At 45.4% G+C, this 17076-nt stretch overlaps 1 protein-coding gene across 1 annotated transcript in view; it reads right to left on the reverse strand.

Annotated features, from left to right (window-relative positions):
* POU2F3 (POU class 2 homeobox 3) overlaps nt 1-17076 on the reverse strand; it is a 62691-nt gene that overhangs the window by 19951 nt on the left and 25664 nt on the right. The window lies entirely within an intron of this gene.

Here is a 17076-nt window from a genome sequence, read left to right on the forward strand (position 1 = left end):
GGATCCAAGTGGCAAAATTCTGAACCAAAGCCAAACCTTCCCCAAGTCTGAGGGTGCTTGGTTCTGGGGTGTGATGGGGCAAGACCATATGGCTACAGTAAAGTAGTGAGGAACAGGAATGTTAGCCCCAGGCTAAACAAATCTCTGGTACCATGGTAACCAAATGGCAGTTGCTTCAGGTTAATCAAGACATCTGGGGCCAATTATGATCTTTCTAGAAGGCAGTGGAGATAGCTAGATTGATTGGGACACCTGAAGCCAATCAAGGGCTGGCTGGAACTAGTAAAAAGCCTCCCAGTTAGTCAGTGAGATGTGCGTGTGAGGAGCTGGGAGCAAGAGGCGCAAGGAGCTGAGAGTGAGAGGCTGTGCTGCTGGAGGACTAAGGGGTACAAGCGTTATCAGACACCGGGAGGAAGGTCCTGTGGTGGGATAAAGACGGTGTTTGGAGGAGGCCATGGGGAAGTAGCCCAGGGAGTTGTAGCTGTCATGCAGCTGTTATAGGAGGCTCTATAGACAGCTGCGATCCACAGGGCACTGGGCTGGAACCCGGAGTACAGGGCAGGCCCGGGTACCCCGCAAACAGGGGCGGCTCCAGGCCCCAGCACGCCAAGCGCGTGCTTGGGGCGGCATGCTGCGGGGGGCGCTCTGCCGGTCACCGGGAGGGCAGCAGGCAGGGTGCCTTCGGCGGCATGCCTGCGGAGGGTCCTCTGGTCCCGCGGCTCCGGTGGACCTCCCGCAGGCGCCCCCCGCAGCATGATGCCGTGCTTGGGGTGGTGAAATGTCTAGAGCCGCCCCTGCTCCCAAACCTCCCAACTCCTGATCAGACACAGGAGGAGATGACCCAGACCATGGGTTCCACCAGAGGGGAAGATCTCAGAGATGAGCAATCCACCAATAAGCGCAGGACCCACCAAGATTGAGGAGGAACTTTGTCATACGTGTTCTAGTTTGGGTCTTTTCAAGCAACAGTCCTGATCCAGGTCTAATTTTTCCCCAATGCCATGAAAACCCTGTGCTTTGGCTCAGGGTTGTGGACTCTCTCTTAGAATCTGGAATGGATCTTGCTACCAGCGGTAGTTAATGACACAATCGAAGATCATTGAAGAAACACAACTTTTTCATTCTCCAGTATCCTGAGATGCTAGTGCAGAGAGTGAGTAATATAGCCTCCTACCAGCAGAGAGAGACAAGCAACGTAGGTTTTCCCACAAACCATGAGCAAAGCATGCATTTTTCAATCGAGATGGCTTTTGTTACAGATTGAGGAAAAATAACTAAGAAAGAACAAATATAAGAGTCTCCATATGAGAGAGAGAGAGAACACAATCTCTCTCTCTCTCTCTCTCTCTCTCTCTCATACACACTGTGAATTGAAGCAGAGAAAGGAAGCTCCCCCACGCCCCCTCCATAAAGATTAATTTACACATTTAAAGATGTAGTACACAAAACCCAGAATGATGTCATCTCTTTTCGGTAACATGCTGTAGCTATATACATTGCATAAAGCTTACTGCGCAATATTAACCCTTCCAAAGAGAGCTGAGAATTCTACACCTCTCAGGAGGGAGTGATCTTCTACTAGACAGATGGTAAAAACTTTTGATCACTACTAATCTGGGCAGTGTTTGAGTTGGTGACCATTACATGAAAGGCCCTATGAATACATTATCTCCTCTCCTCTGAGCCCATCACTCCACTTCAACCCTTTCACCATTTCCAAGTTCTTTCCCTCCTGAAGACAGATTTACCAGAAACCACCACATTTAAGAAAAATATTACCCATACTTGCAATTGTTATAATTAAAGATCCAGCAAATTGCCAAGGGTTCATGTATCTATGGCTCACATGACTCAGGAATCCGAATCCAAACAGCCACCGAGAGAAAAGTGACCATGCTCACACGAAGACCAAGGTGCTTTCTCCTGCCTGATCCTGATCGGAGCTGAGCATTTAAGAACCACAAGCCATTTCCAAACTGAAATCAATTTTTACAGCTGCCAAATGGAATGATTTGGAAGCGTTCCAGGAAGAAAAGGGTGTGTAGCTGCATCCCAAGATCACGTAACGTGAGATAAAGAGGTGGGTTTGGAAACAAAAAACAAAAACAAACCAAAAAAAAAAAACCCAAAAAACAAACCAGCAACTGGTTCCCAATTTAGAAAACAACATTGCCAACACTTGTCCCTCACTTCCTAGAATTCGCCAGCTTTCTCCAGAGAAGATAGGAGGGACCCTGGGGGTAATTAACTAACTCTTCTCTATTGCATCTTATTTTGTTAGTGTTCGACTCAAATTTACTCCAGCCCTCCCCTGCATACTGGCTGCTTCCTATCTGTTTACTACTGTATGTTTGGGATGTAATCAAGTCACAAAGTTCGGGGTGTTTATGCAGATCTTCTATCTTTGGTTCATCCAGAGAAAGCTTTACAGGATTTCTAATCCCAAGCATTCAACAACTGCGAGTCAGGCTGCTATCATGAGATTTTTTTTAAATCATATTTTTTTTCCCTTCTGGTTTCTGAGTGCACCCAGGTCATGTTTTCAAGCCTTTTCACCAGACCAAGAGGGTCAGAATTTTACCTTTTGAAAAAAGAAAGCAGAGATTCTCACATAATCACCTGACTCCAGAAGCTAAGACTTTCTGAAAAACCAGCAACTATAAGGAGACCCGTGATAAAAGTCAGTGTCTCAGCTCTTGTGATTTTAAGCTAGAGAGTAAAATAAAGGTCAGATTGTGCTGAGTTTCTCTGGGGTCTTTGTATGGAGGTCAAGTTAGACTGGGACCAGTAAACAGAAAGGTGGCAGGGAGATGGGAGGTTTCCTCCTCTCCTGTGTAAAATGATGCAATCTGCCTCGGTAAAAATGCAATTTCAGACTGCACAGCAAACTATTAGGAATATACTCACTGTGCCCCGACCCAGGGAGAGACCCCTGTAGGGGAATGAAACAAAATGACATGCCACAAACAACAGCTATTATTGATATATAGATCATTCATACCAGGAGGAGGGACTAGAACTCTAGACCTTCATCTACAAAACCACTGGTATCTACCAATTGAGCTAAAGGGGATTGCCTAAAGCTAGTAAAATGGTAATTATCCTCTTGGTGATCCACTAGAGGGTGACAAATACACCACATGAAGCTACTGCATTAAAGGATTACTAGGGTGCAGGAAAGGAATTGCTCCTGCAAATCTAATCTAGATGTTCTTCCTATCTTGACATAGTTTGTTTTGGGGCCTCTGACCCCAGGTGAAAAACAAATGGAGAGCAAGATGGTTTAAAGCAAGTCCCTTCCCTCACTGGCTGATTGGTCCCTTCACTAGTTGGCTGGTGGGTCTGCTCACTCTGACAGCCCACTGATGGGTTTCTTACTCAATCCTGGTGGACCCCCGCTCACCAAACAAAACAAAAATCTAATTGTGGGTGATGAAAAATGATCAAAGCTGTTCGGCTCACTTGCGTAATCCATTGGTGGAAGATATTACATAAACATTTCACAAGACAGAATTATGGAAAGAACATCTCCCAACCTGCCTGCAATTACTGCACAAACTCTTCCTTACCAGTAGAGGGAAGATTAAAAAAAAAAAAAAAAAAAAAAGAAAGAGAGCACATCTGTTTTGTAACAGATCTATAAACATTTGGCAAAGGCTTACCTCATGAAAACATCCTGGAGACATCCTGCAAGCTGGGAAGTCCAAGCTCACGCAAGGCGGTTAGAAAAAAGTATGCTAGCAGCTCAGATGTTACAGTGATGAAGGCCATGTCAGTAATAGGTAGATGGAGAGATTGCTAGGCAGGCAGACCGGCCCCACATTTGGTCTTATAAACTGCATGTTGCATTTCCATGGGGTGAACTCAACACCCCTTGTCCTCCTCCTTGTAAAACACAAAGTCACCTCCTCTTCCTCAACATTTGGGATGCAACATGATTGCCCTCCCACCCCCCTGTTGGCAATGTGGGTTTATATTTACCAATAGAGAGGAACCCTTTAAGGGGTGGGTTTGACAGAGCACCCTCCTCAATCTGGATGCTTCTTCTAACCACACAGACTAGAGTTTCACCCTAGATTGCATGTGTGTAGCCAATCACACTGCATATTACATACACTGCACATTAGGCAAAATGGTACTCAGGTAGCTGAGAATGTTATGGGAGGATTCACCTCAGGGTGCTGTGAGTGATCACACATTTATTATGTAGCTTAAATTTAGACTGTAAGCTCTCTGAGACACAGACCTCTCCTAGTTATCTAGCCCACAAGGCTGTTGCATCTCAGCAACTCACAATCATTAATAAATTTATCCTCACAACACCCTAGTTGAGGAAAAGTTGCGTTATTATTCCCATTTAACAGATGGTGAACTGAGGCACAAAGAACTGAAGGGGCAGATTTTAATTCCCTCACTCACACTGAGTAGTACCTCCCTCCACAGATGGTCTCACTGAAATCACTCCCAGAGTAAAGTGCTACTGAACCCGAGTAAGGGTATGAGAACCTGACCTTGAGTGAGTTGGCTATGGTCACTCAGGGAGTTTGTTACAGAGATAGGAATCAAACCACACAACGCCCCAGGTGCTGCTTTAACAACAAGACCAACCTTCATGCCTTGTCTGTTATGTGTTTGTCTGTGAAGTACCTACCACCCTTATGGGCACTATGAAGTAAAAATAATATAAATAATAGGAATAATATTAATATTTTTGCAATTACCATATCCCCATATACTATCCTCAATTAACAGATGTCAAGAGTCAGGAACATAACCTACATTCAATGCAAATCCCCCACTCAAACTCTACATGTGGCCATGTTATGGGTTGGTAGGAGGTTTAGGAGCAGGATTTGCAAAGGCTTTCAGCACAACGCACATTCAGAGTTAGGCCATTACTGAATGCTTTGGGAAAATCCATCCTGAAAGTCAGGACGTTTATGAGTTATAGTTTGCTTCTCAACCATAATGCACCCACATTGCACCTCTGCGTTATTTTTGTTTTATTAAACTGGGCCTAATCTAATATTGTTTACAGTGCAAGCTCAAACCTATGCTGTTAATAGTTATGCCTTAATATGTAGCTAGCTTATGGGGCTGTGGGAATCAAAACTTTAAATACACAAAAGTTATATCTTAAAATGTGTTACCCCTAACTTTTCATTAACACACATTTTTGTATGGAATTTCCTTAGTGTTGGTTTGTTTTTGAATAGGGAAAAAAATAAGGAAAAGAAGTAGTCCCCTCAAAGCAATGACTTACACACATCAAACAAACATGTAGCACAGGCCAATACAAATGGGGGAAGAGGGGGAACGAAGGAAAGGAAAAAAACACAAAAAGGAAGAGGAAAAATAAACAAAAAAGAGCAAATGAAAAATGAACAGTTTGAATGACTGTGTTGACTTCAGAAGCTGCTCAGGCAGATGTGTTCTGATAAATTGTAATTGTGCACAATCACTACATTAAAGGGTATTGTGTTTATTTCAATATACCATATCCCCAAACACACAGAGGCTTGTGAGTGCCTTTATCTGGAGATGTGTATTGGAGAGCACAGATTTGGCAAAGGATGAACTGTGCATAGCCAGGATATTTTACATCTTGGCCAATATTGCTTGGAGTTAGCCAAGCTGCTTTCTCCACCAACATCCACAGACATGCTAAGCTAGTGGTTTATAAAATGAGGCCAGTTGAGTTGACTGAGCAGCAGGAGACTCAGATGTGTAGAAAACTGTCCGCTGAAGTATTACATTTTGATTTATACCATTTTCTCCTCATGGAACCCTGGCAACCCATTCCTTCCTGGCTTTCCCCTCTCCCCATTCATTCAAAATCCAGCCACCCATAGCCAAGCTTATCTTCATTTCTTGCCCTGCTGCCTGAGTCTCTTTCCACAACGCAGCAGTGACATCCCGCCTCCACTCCCTGTCCTCTCTCAAATTCAGACTTTCCATCTTCAAAGCTCTCCAAAACTCCACCCCTGCCCACACCTTTGCTTTTCTCTCCTCTGCCCCCTTCCTAAGCAGTGTCCCTGACTCTCTCCTCATGAATTCCTTTGATCTATTTCACCCACTACAGACCTCTTCCATGCTACGCTGCACACTTGAAAGGACTCCTCTGGATCCAATCCTGCTCCCACTGAAGTCAGAGGCAAAACTCCACCATTGTTCTCAATGGGGCCAGGCTTGGTGCTTTAACATTTCCCGAGAGATTCCTCATTCCAGGGACCATTCTGACTGGGATGACCCTCTTCTGTTTGTTCTGTATAATGCCTCCTTGGCCCTAGGGCTGCCAGTCAGGGTAGGGACCATCTAAAGTGTCACCCGCTGTGCAGCACTGATGTTCCCAGATCAATCATCCAGGCCATGGGCAGAACGGCGCCGGCTTGGCATCTATGTAATGAGCTGTGAGAACCAGGTTTAGCCACCTCCACTGCCGCAAGGAGCCTCGCGCCATGTCCCGCATGAGAAGGAGATGATCTTGGCATCAGCAAGAACCTGTGACTGCAGATGGCCTAGTCCCGGTTCGACAGTGTTCCGTGATTGGCTCAGGCTAGTTTTGACATCGCTGGGAGGAATCCTGTCCCAACGCCAGAAGGAATGGGGACATGGGAACAGCAGCCAAAGGGACTGTTTTAAATACATACAAGCAAGATAATTAAAGCAAGATCAGCTCTACTGTACAATGCCATTTCTCTTTGCATTTCAGGGGTGAGGAGTGCAGACTAATGATCAGGGTGAAATCTGATTAGAGGAGGAGGCTTGGAGCCAGTGCTCCTGGGATCTACTTCCAAATTGGCCACTAAATTCGCTTGGCTAAATCACCGTGCAACAAATGTTCCATGGAAGCTTGTTGCTTTCATTGGTTTGGGTGCCCAACAGGAGCCAATCCCTGGGCCTGATTTCCAAAGGTGCCAGACATGTGCAGCTCCCACTGATTTCACAGGGAGTTCCGGCTGCCTGGCACCTCTGAAATATCAGGTCCGTCATCGGGCACCCCAAATTAGAGGCCTTGTATGAAAACTGGCACCTACCCCCTTTGTGCCTCGACTTGCCTTCTGAAAAATGGGTGTAGCACCCCTCCTTTCCAGGGTGCTGAGAGGCCTTTAATTAATTAAACACTTGCCGATGTGTCGAGATCTTCAGATAAAAGTCCCCAGAGAAATGCAAAGCTGTGTTATTACTGGTGACGATTGTTTTAGAAACCAGCAGAGCTATTTCTGTGCATTTTGGTTCATCCAACTAAGAGCCTGGCAATCTAAATAGCCCCTAGACAAGTGTCCTCTGTGCCTCTGAGCTTAGCTTTTACTGTGCAAACAACTGGTATGTCCCCGCAAACGGCTTTCTAAAGCCAGGCCAGCCCACTACAAGCTTGGAAAATATTTACTCAAGGATTACAGGAGTCCACTTGGAGAAAGGAATTTGCATGCACTCTGCAAATCCACCTGCTGGTGAATGGACAGTGATTGGACTCTTGCTTATGTGTTTCTGTGTGTAGCAGTAGCTCCTGAAAAGCTGGGTCCTGCTCAGAGTACCTGGGATAGGAGTGGCCGTATAGAAAATACCCAGACGGAGCCTTCCTTGGGGTAGCCTGAGACTGGAGACTAGGTGCCACTGAATGGGTTTAGATAGAGTAAGAAGTGACTGGAAGCTTTCTGAAGATTCAAGGGTTTGGGATACTGGGTCTTTGGGTAACTGGTTTAGATCCAGCTCAAGTCAAAAAGGACCATAAGTTGTTACCAGCGGTTTTGGTGGGTCTCATTCCAGCCACAAGTGGACAATGTGTCCACGTCCCTCAAACCACTTCCACAGGGAACGTCCTTCTTGGCTGTCTCAGCAGAGGCACCAAGAAGAAAAAGCGGCCACCTAGACCAATATCCTGTCTCACTGTTGGTGGTGATGGGGTCCCCCTAGGACAGGGCTGCATCAAATTAGCAGGTAGCAGTTATGGGGCCAGCAAATGGGGTTGTGGTTGCACTGCCATGGCCTATGCTGCAGCTGCCAACTGAGGCAAAGTCTATACTACAGGTGCCACAGCGACACAGCTATTGTGCCATTATAATGGCTATCCTGGGTCAGACCCATGGGCCATCTAGGCCAGTATCCTGTCTCTGAAAGTGGCCAGTGCCAGGTGCCCCAGAGGGAATGAACAACACCTGATGTTCACCAGCTCTACAGTTCTGCCTCTTACATGCCAATGATGTTATACATTAGATTCAGGTTGCAAAAGAGCATTTGACATTTGCTTTGGCGCCTCTTGTTCTGGCCAAGGGACCAAATCAGAGACTAAGAGTAACTACCATCAGCTTCAGCAGACAGCTTGCACCCTGAAGGCACAGACTTGGTGACTATGCTGGGAACAAGTACAGTGAGAAAAGGCTATTCTCTTGGGAATTCTGGCCAGGCTAAAAACCCTGCACCTATGGCATGAATGGCCCAATTTTGAAGACTTGTTTGTGGCATGGGGAGTTTCAACAACTTAAATTTTAGGGGCTGATACAGCTCATTGGAAGTTCACCATAAAGGACACCTTCTGCACAAGAGGATCAGCACTTTATTCCATCCTGGAGGTTGAGCCTGGGCCAGAATCACTCCTAGGCAAGGATGAGCCATGTGATGACACCTGGTGGCTCGTTCTCCTGCTCTTCCTCCCCAGGCAAAACACCCACAGACGCGTATGGGAGTGGTGGCAAGAAAGAATACGGAAGGAGTGAGCAGTAGGCACCTCATAGACAGCCAGAAGGAGAAGTGAAACCCCCTTGAGGGAGTAAATGGGTTGAGAAAGAAGCATTTCCTCTACCAACATGAAAGACCAACAGTGGTTTGGGAAAGAGGTCCCTCTACACGTGACCTACACCAAACCCTGTCATGTATAGAAATGCAAGAAGACAGTACCTAAAGCCAGATCTTTCTCTGGATCCTTTCCCCAATGGGTTGCATTTTGTAGGAGAACAAGAAAACAGATACAGGTCAGTGCTAGAAGCACAAGTGCAGGGAAAGTTGGGGAAACTTCAAAGGGGAAGGAACAGCCCGGCGTTCAGCTCATATCCTTTCTGTTGATACAGATGTGGAGAGTACAGCTGGTTTCGAGCCAATGAAGTTGTTTTCCAAAGTGGTCTCAAGGGAGGCAATGCAAAACTGAGTCCGGGGGTGACACTTCAGGGCAAGGAGAGAGAAGAGAAAGTGTAATCTGAACCGACACCTGGAGGGAAGAGGGAAGCTGGATGTGAACTGACACCAGATAGGAGGGCAAATCGGGGAGGGGATGGAAATCTCAAGGGCATAGTGAAACCTGAGCTCAGCTGATACCTGCAGGGGAAAGCAAAGGAGGAACTGAAATGGCATGTGGGGAATACATGGTATTGGGTGGTGGAGAGGGAGAGAGATAAAGTGAAATGAAACAAGATGAGAACTGCTTCCTAAGGGAGGGAAGCGCAGGTCTAGCAAAATTATTATTATTAATAATAAAATGTTTAGCACCTTGCTCCTTCAAAGAGATTTATGGGAAGAAGGAGATTAATCTGGTTAAATAGCAGGGCTCTGGGTCACAAGATCTAAGTTCATTACCCAGCTTTGCCACAGACTCTCTGTATAACCTTCGGCCTGATATTCATGCCACTAGTTTCAACAGCACCTCTGGAAAAAAAAAAATCAGTCTCTGTGCCTCAGTTGCCTCATCTGTGAAATGGGGGTAAGACTCCCTTCTATCTCTCAGGAGTGTCCTGGGGCTACACTACCCAGCAAAGTGCTGTCAGGTCTTTGGATGGAAGGTACTATGCAAGGGCAAAGAGTTATTAGTGATTTTTTTTTTAAAAGGCCACCAGGAATTTTAGGTCTCAGGTGGAATTAGTCCAGCCTGCCATGTCAATGTTATTCGCAGTGTTCCTCAGGATATTAGACAGATAAGGTGGGTGAGGTCAGATCTTTTATTGGACCAACTTTTATTAATGAAGTTTTTTGTCTTTTACCAACAGAAGCTGGCCCAATAAAAGACATGATCTCACCCACCTTGAGTATCTAATGTCAATAACAAGGAACATCACATGTTGCAGAACATCAGCTCCGAAATCCTTCCCGTTAGAAAAATCAGTGTCAGACCCACCCGTTTCCCTCAATGGCACCTGATGGGAGACTCACTAAAATCTCTAAAATCTAAGTTCCCCTGACAGGGCTGGTGTGTGAAATGTCCATTCCAGCAACTCTCCCCCACCAAATATGAAGCATCTCTCCCAGATCAAGCTGCCATCTGAAAGACTGGAACTTTGATGCTGGTGAAATTCACCCCTGTGCAGAGAGTTTGCCCTGGTTTGAGGGGTTAAGTAGGATTTAAGTAGCACACAGGCCCTCTGCACAAGGGTCAATTTCACACTAGAGGAGCCTTTGCTTTAGAAACGATAGGAGGGCTTTTCAAAAGCCCTCTGTGCTAGCCTCTCTCTGCTCCAGCAGATGTCATGGGATGTTTTACCATTATCTTCCATTGGGAACTCAGTTAGGCCAATCCTGAGTGTTTTGGAAAATGCAACCCATCATCATAATGGCCTCAGTCAGCCTAGCCTAGTGGACAAGAGGACGGGACTGGGATTTAGGAGACTTGAGATCTATTCTCAGCCCTACCACTGGCCTGCTTGGTGACTTTGGGCAAGTCTCTTCCCTTCCTGTGCCTCAGTTTCCCCATCTGTAAAATAGGGTGACACTGACCTCCTTTTGTAAAATGCTTTGATATCTACTAATGAAAAGTGCTAGGTGTGAGCTAATTATTATTGTTAGATATTATTACCCTTTGGTCACATCTCTTTAGCTGTCAGTGGCTGCTACCCTCCCAATGCTACTGCTCCAAGCTATCCCCTCTCTCCGGGCTCATCCTTCCTCAAATCAGGAGTGTATCATCAGTGCTACAGGGGAGAACATAAACCAACAGCACAGCTCTCAGTTATTCCCAGCCCTGGATTTTCAGTGCATTCTGGTGCCCGCTGCATGTCTGTCATCTACACTGCAATCTCCTTGGGCAGCGATAGTCTTTATATTTGTACAGAGTCAAACCCATCATTAGTGCTAAACATGTGACATCTTATCTGCAGGAATTGCCTACTCAGATGAGAGGAAACCAACATCACACTCCCTGATACTTCTATACCGTCTCCACACTGCTGTATCAATAGACTTTCCAATCCTAGCTCCATTCAGTCTCCTGCCACCCCATCAATAGACCCTAAACTTGCCTTGAAAGATCCCTCGGCTCCCTCTGCTGGGAGAAGGGGGAAACTCAGTCTCCTCTCTGTTCAAGGACCTGTGTGTCACCCCTCTGCCAAGCAGATATTGGGGGCCTGCAGGTCAGCTTCCCAGTGAATGAGAAATCAGTGACATGGAGTCTGGTACATTCCTGGTGTAACATAATATCTACCACGTGTATTACATATTTATATAGCCTAACACTATATACTACATTTACACGATACATACCAGTCCTTGAACAGAGGTGGGTCAAAGTGGCATGCAGGCAATCCCCAGTCTCAGCCCACACCCCCTTGCCACACCCCATAAAGCAATTTTTTCCCAAGAATTGACTATAGGTCAGAAAGATTAAGTCAAAGAGAAAATTCTCTTGCTGTTTGCAACAGCTCCCCCGCAAAGTCTCTATCACAAAATTAACAATACAGCATTTATTTAAAGATTGAATATTGCCCACACTAAGAGCTTGCGAGACTATGCGTAACAGCACTATCTGGGGAATCCCACCACAACATACGCATGGAAAAACTCTCCCAAGGGTTCATGGGGTTTGGCTCAGACCCTTTGCAGGCATATCTGTTTGGCTTTGTGCCAAGCAAATTGAGTCCAAACCCTGTTAATTTGAGAAAGAAGCCTTGTTTGCTGAATCACCCAGTTCCCTCACTGACACAGTTTTGGAGACATCCCACACCCCGGGGAGAAAGTTTATTGTTGCGTGTTTCCCTGGATGTAAACAGGAAGCAACCAGCATTAGACTCTTCAACTAAAATGCCAAGCCAGACAGGCAAAGCAGAGGCTGCCTGTCTCTCTTTCTCTCCTCACACCATATATAAACACACATGAAAAACTATGTTGAAAAGATGTGATTCAGGTTGGGAAGTCAAGGGCTCAAAAGTCAGGAGAGGCCAGAATTAAGGCTGCCCAAGAGAGGAGATCAGAAGTTTTAGATGATGTGAGATTTGTCATCTCCAGAGAAAGACTGGAGCACAACAGCTGCTAAAGTCAGTCCCAAGATGTGTTTAGATCCAGATTTCTTCAGCTCCAATTTGAAATCCTGAACAATGGACTAAGAGCTTAAGTAAAAACAAAATCAAAACCAACTATCCCCCTCCCCCTAAAAAACCACCATCTGATTTTTCATGGATACTGGCAACAGAGACATCATTTTAGAGGCTGATCAAATGCCCATTGAAGTCAATGGAAAGACTCCCACTGACTTCAGCAGCCATTGAGCCATAGAATATCAGGGTTGGAAGGGACCTCAGGAGGTCATCTAGTCCAACCCCCTTCTCAAAGCAAGACCAATTCCCAGACAGATTTTTACCCCAATTCCCTAAATGGCCCCCTCAAGGACTGAACTCACAACTCTGGCTTTAGCAGGCCAATGTTCAAACCACTGAGCTATCCCTCCCCCACACCTAACATCTAGGTGGGACTGGACAAACATGTCACATAACCTTGGCCCTCCATTTCCAAACTGGAGTAAATTATGGATGGAGCCTGAACAGAGAGACTCACAGAAGTTACAGATGAAGCAACAGTTGCCCTTGCTCTCATTGGGTTCGCCTGCACCAGACAGATATTTCAACTGTATATAACAACTGTGGCTATCACAAATCAGCATGTAAAATGCTGTTGGCTGGGCTGTCACTGGGATTGAATTCAGGTTCTAAAAGCACATGTGAGATAAAGGACTTAAAAATTCTGCACATATATAGAGAGCTGGTTGTTACCACATTGGACTCTACCATGTTAGCAGATGTGACTAATGTCAACACCTATCGTAGGTGCTGGAATTAGGGGTACTACCACATCCCCTGGCTTGAAGTGGTTTCCATCATATCCAGGGTTTACAGTTTGGTTCAACAGCTCTCAGCACCCCTACTATCCAAATTGTTCCAGCACCCCTGTTTGCAACTGACTTCTGTTGGGGAAGGACCAAACCTATGTCAGACACTTTGCTGTTGTGGGCTTGTTTCCCACCATATATTATTCTGGCAAGTGTTTGTGCTTCTCTGAGAGATGAAGAAGACAACCAACTATTCCACAATAAAACGGGACAGAGAGATTAATGGAAGCATTGATCATGCATAGCTGTCTGACATTCTGATAAATGTCCATCATATTGGAAGGAGTATATATGGAATGTGATGACTTGATGTTTAATTCCCCCAATCGCAAGTCATTACAAAGAAATCCTGTCTAGATGGCTTGGCCAGCACTGGGAAGTCTATGGGGAAATAGCCCATTGCTGTGTCTGCACTTCTGATGTAAATCATTCAACGCAGTAGGGCCCAATCCTGTGAGGTCCAGAGCAGGCTCTGGGTCTGATCCAAAGTCTGATGAAATCAATGACAGTCTTTCCATTGACTTCAAGTGGCTTTAGATCTGGCACAATGTACTTTCGCTGCTTATTTCTATCTCGATGGAATTTTCCCTTACGACTAGTTCTGAGCCACTCAGATGATCCCTTTGGCTCACGGAATTTCCCTGCTGTCAGTTCTGGAGTCACAAGGCTTTTTGTGGAATGGAAGACAACTGAGCATGTTAAGACACCTTTGGTGGGGAGGGATTGATCCACCCAAGCCCAGATGAGCCAAAGCAAACAAACAGATAAATGGCCCTCTCACACCTTCTCAGATGGAAACCACCAGGGCAAACCCTGAGGGGCAGAGAGTGAAGTGGGAAAGAGGAAGGACCAGAACAGCCTGTCCATCACCAAGGTGATGAATTTTTACATATGCAACATCTGCTCAGATCCCTAATGACAGCCCTGAGATAGCCACAGCCTCTTATGGCTTTCCCCTCCCCAACTCTATGGCTAGAGGCAAGAGCTAACCCACAAATCTGCCACCTCCCACATCTGTCTCTAGGCTTCCTCCTCCTTTGGGCTCTGAGGATCTGATCCAGAGTCCACAGAAGTCAGTGGAGTAGTCTTTCCCATTGACTTCAATGAGCTTTGGAGAAGGCCCTATAGCATTTTAGGAGCTGGGATCTACGGTTTAAGAACTGCTGACTCTACCTGCCTCACCTGAGGGTTTTGACCTGGGACTCAAAATTCCAGGGGATTTCTCAACATCGTCTTCAAAAATCTCCAGACAACCAGAGATGCCATGGCAGCAGATGCTAGGGCTGTCGATTAATCACAGTTAACTCACGTGATTAACTCAAAAAAAGTAATCGTGATTAATCACACTGTTAAACAATAGAATGCCAATTGAAATTTATTTAATATTTTTGATGTTTTTCTACATTTTCAAATATATTGATTTCTATTACAACACAGAATTCAAAGTGTACAGTGCTCACTTTATATTATTTTTTATTGTAAGTATTTGCACTGTAAAAATGATAAACAGAATAGTATTTTTCAATTCACCTCATACAAGTACTGTAATGCAATCTCTTTATCATGAAAGCGTAGCTTACAAATGTAGATGTTTTTGTTACATGACTGCACTCAAAAACAAAACCATGTAAAATTTTAGACTCTAAAGTCCACTCAGTCCTACTTCTTGTTCAGCCAATCGCTAAGACAAACAACTTTGTTTACATTTATGGGAGATACTGCTGTCCGCTTCTTGTTTACAATGTCACCTGAAAGTGAGAACAGGCATTTGCATGGCACTTTTGTAGTTGGCAGTGCAAGGTATTTACGTGCCACACATGCTAAACATTCGTATGCCCCTTCATGCTTCAGCCACCATTCCAGAGGACATGCTTCCATGCTGATGATATTCATTAAAAAAGTAGTGTATTAATCATGGACGGTGGGTGAAGGCCTGGGGGAGGCAAGCACCTTGTCCTGCCTCTTCTGTCCATGGCCCCGCCCATGCTCCATCCCTTCTCCGCCCCAGGCCCTGCCCCTTCCCCCTCCCATTGCTGACTTGCTGCTCACCTCTTCACCCCCCAGTAAAGTCCCCTCTCCACTGACCTCCTCCCCCACCTGCCTGCTGCTCACCCACCTGCTGATCTCCCTCCCCGCCGTGAGACCCTGCCCCCTTTTCACCTTAAAGCACTAACAACATTCCCTAAGGGAACTGAACAGGCAACAGCTACAGATCGATTGCCAGATGGATTCTCCTCTGCATGGCAGGGAGTTTGATTGGTGCATCCTGTATATAGAGAGACATGGCTTTTCACACTACCTGCGCCAAACTGAAGCCTAATCTCTCCTTTTGAAAAAGTCTTTGTCACTGACAGCCTGCATTAGGGCAGTAGTTTAATCACCTTTCTTACACAGAATTCCCTGCCAGACTCCTTTATTTAAACTGGGTTTGAATAAAACGCCTAGCTCAAGAATTTGGGAATGGTTTTTAACCCCAAACAACACATTTTCCGAAAATATAAAAGCCAGCTGAATGTGGCCGAAGGGAAAGGCTTCCCAGCTGTTGGCAAATGCCTGTTAAATGGCTTCATTACCACTTTAATGGCCCTTTAATAGTTTTAGTGATCTGCTACAAGGTCTCTGGAAGGCTTTTTCACCCGTGTAAAAGTTATTCAGGGATCCCATCCCTACGCCTCCTCACTCCCCTGCCTGCCACTTGCATCCTCTCTCTCTCTCTCTCTCTCTCTCTCACACACACACACACACACCCCACCCCCACCATGCCCCACGGGGAGTGGGAGTGAGGAGGAGAGACGCAGCCTGCAGCTGCGAGGACCTCCAAAAGGGGAGTGGGGTAGGGTGGAGGAGGAGGAAGGAAGAAGATTGATCAGGTAGCAGCAGCACTCCCTGGGAGCCTCAGGGAAGGGTCAGAGCAGGGAAGGGAAGAGGTGGGAGGGGGGTCACCACAGCCCTGGTGTCAGGCAGCAAAGACGGCTGCACTAGGAGAGGCATCATCTCCCCTTGCCTATTTTATCAGCCACACATGGCGTTAATTAAATTAGTGACTGAGCTGCTTGGGGGAGAATTCTATGTCCCCTGCTCTGTTTTACCTGCATTCTGCCACATATTTCATGTTATAGCAGTCTCGGATGATGACCCAGCACATATTGTTTGTTTTAAGAGCACTTGCACTGCAGATTTGACAAAATGGAAAGAAAGGACCAATGTGAGATTTCTCAGGATAGCTATGGAACTCAACCCAAGGTTTAAGAATTTGAAGTGCCTTCCAAAATCTGAGAGGGACGAGGTGTGGCGCGTGCTTTCAGAAGTCTTAAAAAGTAACACTCTGATGTGGAAACTATAGAATCCGAACCACCAAAAAAGAAAATCAACCTTCCGCTGACGACATCTGACTCCGATGATGAAAATGAACATGTCAGTCCGCTCTCCTTGGATCGTTATCCAGCAGAAGCCGTCATCAGCTTGGACGCATGTCCTCTGGAATGGTGGTTGGAGCATAAAGGGACATATGATTCTTCAGTGCATCTGACACGGAAATATCTTGTGATGCCAGCTACAACAGCGCCATGTGAAGAACACCTGTTCTCACTTTCAGGTGATATTTGAAACAAGAAGTGGGCAGAATTATCTCCTGCAAATTGTAACCAAACTTATTTGTCTAAATGATTGGCTGAAGTAGGACTAAGTGGACTTGTAGGCTCTAAAGTTTGACATTTTTAGTTTTGAATGCAGTTTTTTGTGTGTACATAATTCTACATTTGTAAGTTCAATTTTCATGAACTACCGTGCTTGTATTAGGTGAATTGAAAAATACTATTTCTTTTGTTTTTTTACAGTGCAAATATTAGTAAAAAAATAAATATAAAGTGAGCACTGTACACTTTGTATTCTGTGTTGTAACTAAAATCTATACATTTGAAAAGGCAGAAAACACCCAAAAATATTTAAATGAATGGTATTTTATTACTAACCGTGTGATTAATCGTGATTAATTT

Source organism: Gopherus flavomarginatus, chromosome 13 (genome assembly GCF_025201925.1).
Source record: "Gopherus flavomarginatus isolate rGopFla2 chromosome 13, rGopFla2.mat.asm, whole genome shotgun sequence".
NCBI classification, from domain to species: domain Eukaryota; kingdom Metazoa; phylum Chordata; order Testudines; family Testudinidae; genus Gopherus; species Gopherus flavomarginatus.